Source organism: Copidosoma floridanum, unplaced genomic scaffold, assembly GCF_036245765.1.
Source record: "Copidosoma floridanum isolate Cflo_tuat_1 unplaced genomic scaffold, Cflo_Japanese_pri ptg000070l, whole genome shotgun sequence".
Taxonomy (NCBI): Eukaryota; Metazoa; Arthropoda; class Insecta; order Hymenoptera; family Encyrtidae; genus Copidosoma; species Copidosoma floridanum.
Genome location: NW_028321947.1, coordinates 17501 through 22500, shown reverse-complemented (window position 1 = coordinate 22500; position 5000 = coordinate 17501). Strand labels below are relative to the sequence as shown.

The following is a 5000-nucleotide window of genomic DNA, read 5'->3' as shown; positions in this document are numbered from 1 at the left end:
CAATGCGCTTGTCAAAAGAGCAATCCGCGTGGCAGTGACCGACGAACGAGTGGCCCTCAGCCGTAACGCGAAAGCAATGCGCGTTGTTTCGTAAGCAATGCGCGTCTCGAACTTGTAAAATTTTACGCACCGTCGATCCGAAAGCAATGCGCGTCATTGTCATTGGAAACTTTCGTCTCGCTTAATTGCGTGTTAAACGGTACTTTGCTTCGCCGCGCCCGAGGACGCCTCGGCACTAGTGAGACGGTTCGCTTGTCAAGCCAAGCCTCAATTCACAGCATTTCCGCGGGTCAGCGTCTTCGACCGAATGGCCCTCAATGCGGATCGCGCCTCTGGCGTTGCATGCGCCGTCGACGTGGCTCGTAGCTTGTCGACGGTATGCTAACCGAGCATCGACTCACTCGATACCGAGCGAGGATACAACGTGTACCTCCCGTACGTATACCACTGCGGTAAGCCCTGGCCTAGCGTCAGCGACCATATCGTCGGGTATTTGTTAACACGCAACTCTCACGAGAGACTGTTGACACTTGAATGATAAATTCACGTGGCCCTGCTTCGAGTTTAATTACGGCACCTCGAAGCTCGCCGTGCCGACCCGGTATTGTTCATTTACCGGGTCGTTCGAATGACAAAAGTGCCGCGGGCGGCCCATAGCGAGGCGTCGTCAACAACGAATAACGAACGGTCTTCGTCGCCCCTTCCGGAAGTTCTGAGGCCCTTGGCTTTTATTACCCCGGTAAGGCAACGCGGCGTTTGGGACGTTGTTGACGCTTGTTGAGCGATGGTCGACCGGAATTTGAAAGAAAAAAAATTCACCCTCGTTTTTAACGACGAGAGCTGAAGATTTAAGCTTCAAGTGTCGGATGCGTCGTGGACTCGTCGTCGAATTATCGATTGGATCCTTTCGGGATAAAATCATGTTTTCTTCCACGTTCCTCGGCGTATTTCGCAAGACACGCAAGATAGCGCAATTCAACAACGAGCCGGTCAACGGGACGTCATTGTCCTTAGGCCACTCCGAGTTGTGTGCTTTGAATTTAATTTTGACAAACGAAGCTCCCTGGTTGATCCTGCCAGTAGTCATATGCTTGTCTCAAAGATTAAGCCATGCATGTCTCAGTGCATGCCAAATTAAGGTGAAACCGCGAATGGCTCATTAAATCAGTTATGGTTCCTTAGATCGTACCCACATTTACTTGGATAACTGTGGTAATTCTAGAGCTAATACATGCAAACCAGAGTCCTAACCAGAGATGGAAGGGACGCTTTTATTAGATCAAAACCAATCGGTGGCGGGGACGCGTTCACGCGCGTTCTCTCGTCCATCGTAAAAGTTTGTGGTGACTCTGAATAACTTTTGGCTGATCGCACGGTCCTCGTACCGGCGACGCATCTTTCAAATGTCTGCCTTATCAACTGTCGATGGTAAGTTCTGCGCTTACCATGGTTGTAACGGGTAACGGAGAATCAGGGTTTGATTCCGGAGAGGGAGCCTGAGAAACGGCTACCACATCCAAGGAAGGCAGCAGGCGCGCAAATTACCCACTCCCGGCACGGGGAGGTAGTGACGAAAAATAACGATACGGGACTCATCCGAGGCCCCGTAATCGGAATGAGTACACTTTAAATCCTTTAACGAGGATCCATTGGAGGGCAAGTCTGGTGCCAGCAGCCGCGGTAATTCCAGCTCCAATAGCGTATATTAAAGTTGTTGCGGTTAAAAAGCTCGTAGTTGAATCTGTGTGCCACGCTGTTGGTTCATCGCTCGCGATGTTTAACTGACAAGATTGTGGGACGTCCTACCGGTGGGCTTAGCTCGAGCGTCCGTCTCGCACGGGTCGGCCTAGCGGCTTTACCGTCGTTGGCGTTGGCCCGTCGCGTGCGTGCGCAAGAGCGGCCCAGCTTAATCCCATCGCCATGCTCTTCACCGGGTGTGGCGTTGGGCCGGTACGTTTACTTTGAACAAATTAGAGTGCTCAAAGCAGGCTTGTTAACGCCTGAATACCAGTGCATGGAATAATGGAATAGGATCTCGGTTCTATTTTGTTGGTGTTCGGAACCCCGAGGTAATGATTAATAGGGACAGATGGGGGCATTCGTATTGCGACGTTAGAGGTGAAATTCTTGGATCGTCGCAAGACGGACAGAAGCGAAAGCATTTGCCAAAAATGTTTTCATTAATCAAGAACGAAAGTTAGAGGTTCGAAGGCGATCAGATACCGCCCTAGTTCTAACCATAAACGATGCCAGCTAGCGATCCGTCGATGTTCCTCCGATGACTCGACGGGCAGCTTCCGGGAAACCAAAGCTTTTGGGTTCCGGGGGAAGTATGGTTGCAAAGCTGAAACTTAAAGGAATTGACGGAAGGGCACCACCAGGAGTGGAGCCTGCGGCTTAATTTGACTCAACACGGGAAACCTCACCAGGCCCGGACACCGGAAGGATTGACAGATTGATAGCTCTTTCTTGATTCGGTGGGTGGTGGTGCATGGCCGTTCTTAGTTGGTGGAGCGATTTGTCTGGTTAATTCCGATAACGAACGAGACTCTAGCCTGCTAAATAGGCGTTACTTCTGGTATCTCGAAGGCCAAGGCCCCGTCGCATGCTTCGTGCGATGTTTGACGGTATCCAATCCGTCGGTGTCGCGCGGGGCTGGCGGTGGTTTTTGGTTTTTACTACCGACGTACACAAAAATCTTCTTAGAGGGACAGACGGCGTCTAGCCGCACGAGATTGAGCAATAACAGGTCTGTGATGCCCTTAGATGTTCTGGGCCGCACGCGCGCTACACTGAAGGAATCAGCGTGTCCTCCCTGGCCGAAAGGCCCGGGTAACCCGCTGAACCTCCTTCGTGCTAGGGATTGGGGCTTGCAATTATTCCCCATGAACGAGGAATTCCCAGTAAGCGCGAGTCATAAGCTCGCGTTGATTACGTCCCTGCCCTTTGTACACACCGCCCGTCGCTACTACCGATTGAATGATTTAGTGAGGTCTTCGGACTGACGCGCGGCAACGCACTCGTTGCGTTGCCGATTGCACTGGGAAGATGACCAAACTTGATCATTTAGAGGAAGTAAAAGTCGTAACAAGGTTTCCGTAGGTGAACCTGCGGAAGGATCATTAACGTTCGCACGTAAGACGTCGCAACGTTTGTCATGAAAGAAAAAAAAAAAAAAAAAAAGAAATTTTGTTTGAAAGCTGCGCCGAAGGAAAATGTATAATCGTTGTATTTACGCGCCTCGCGCCACGTTACTTTTTCTTTCTCCCTCCTTTGACAAGGGGCTGTGAAAAATTAAGTTAACGGATTGGCGGTCGTAGGTTTCGATGCGTGCGCCAATGCCTAGCGTCTTTGTTCTATAATAGTTGAAACATACGATCGGGCTGGCCACGCTTGCCCTCGCGCACCTACGTAAAAATCGTAGGGTGCGCGTGCACAACGGATCTTTATTTTTTCTTTTCATTAACCAGTGTCTTGCCGTGGCAACCTCGAGGCTATTGGTCACGGATTTTATCACGAAGATTGAATTTCGACCGGACAGCGTTTTCCTCGAGTCAACGGTTATTATGTTGAAAGCCTCGTTGTAACGAGGGGGAACGTCGTCATTCGGTGGTCATGCAATCACTTCGTTTTAATGACATGATCGAGCTTACGAGGATAATAGCGTGTACGCGTTATTATCCAAGGTTTTGGAATGATTTTACGCCCCAATAAGCCGAGACTCTGCGTATAAATGTCGCGAAATATTATGAACTGTATGCGTGTCGCCGTTATTGCCCCTTTCATCTTGTTCTCAAGATAAAAAGAAATGGGAGACGCCGCTCGTTATCAAAAAGTTTCGTAATATTTCGTGGTGCGCCCCAATGCCTGCCGCTCGTGTCGCATTTGCGGGACGCAGCGGGGTGGCCCAACGGAGAACCGATGGGCACACTTTTTATTCGAAAGAGCCTGGCTCTCCGTTGCGTTTTGTATTGGTCATTTTTCGTATAATAAAAAATACGAATTGACCGAGAAAATATTACACTGTAAGTGTGAAAAATAAACTATAATAATGATAAAAATAAATTGATTACCCTGAACGGTGGATCACTTGGCTCGTGGGTCGATGAAGAACGCAGCTAATTGCGCGTCAACTTGTGAACTGCAGGACACATGAACATCGACACTTTGAACGCACATTGCGGTCCTCGGATATATTTCCTGGACCACGTCTGGCTGAGGGTCGTTCGATAAAAAAAAAAAACAAAAAGACTGCTGGTCACGAAGAGAAACCCGACGCGTCGTTATCAACTACCCGTCGTATAGTTTTTCTTCGAGTGTACGAGCGAAATAATTGGGCGTTCGTATGAAATCAAATGCGTCGCTCGAAATAAAAAAAGAATACTTAAAAAAGAAAAGATGAAATAATGGATTGTCGAAAACGAGAAATAAAAATTTGACCGGTTAAAGCGGCAACGTTGATGCCGTTTGAATCGTTTGTCATTCTTTTTATTTTTTATTGTTTTTTTTTTTCTTCCCAACTTTTCTTTTTTGGTCGTCGTTCGCCCGAGTCCCGGAGCTCTCATTAAATAATTGTTCATCCGAACACTGTTGAATCAAGAGCGGACCGGACGAGCCGTACGATCGTCAAAAATACTTTTGCGTCGCGGTTTTGAAAGCAAAGCAAAAAAAAAATAAAGCGTCGCAGGAGGTGAGGAAAGGAAGGAAGAAAAAATAGGAGACAAAAAAAAAACATTACCATCCGGTCGATGTGCAATCCTTTTATTTTATCTTTCTTTTTTTTTTGTTATTTTTTTTTTTTTCCAACGTTGTACGTGTGTGAAAATATTTTTTTTTTTGTCTCAATTGAACTTCGAAAAGCACAATGTTGAGACAAAATTATTATCGTACATAAAAAAAATTAATCAAGACGACCTCAGAGCAGGCGAGAATACCCGCTGAATTTAAGCATATTATTAAGCGGAGGAAAAGAAACTAACAAGGATTTCCCAAGTAGCGGC

The 5000-nt window shown here is 47.6% G+C and overlaps 2 non-coding genes and 1 pseudogene across 2 annotated transcripts; all 3 read left to right on the top strand.

Annotated features, from left to right (window-relative positions):
* The first annotated feature begins 1060 nt into the window (after positions 1-1060).
* LOC149373007 (small subunit ribosomal RNA) lies at positions 1061-3125 on the top strand. Its single transcript, XR_016293523.1, has one exon. It is a non-coding gene; the product is annotated as a small subunit ribosomal RNA (ribosomal RNA).
* Positions 3126-4070: 945 nt separating this feature from the next.
* Positions 4071-4225, top strand: LOC149373006 (5.8S ribosomal RNA). The gene has a single exon (XR_016293521.1). It is a non-coding gene; the product is annotated as a 5.8S ribosomal RNA (ribosomal RNA).
* A 685-nt stretch (positions 4226-4910) lies between these two features.
* Positions 4911-5000, top strand: part of LOC149373005 (large subunit ribosomal RNA) — a 5889-nt pseudogene continuing 5799 nt past the window's right edge.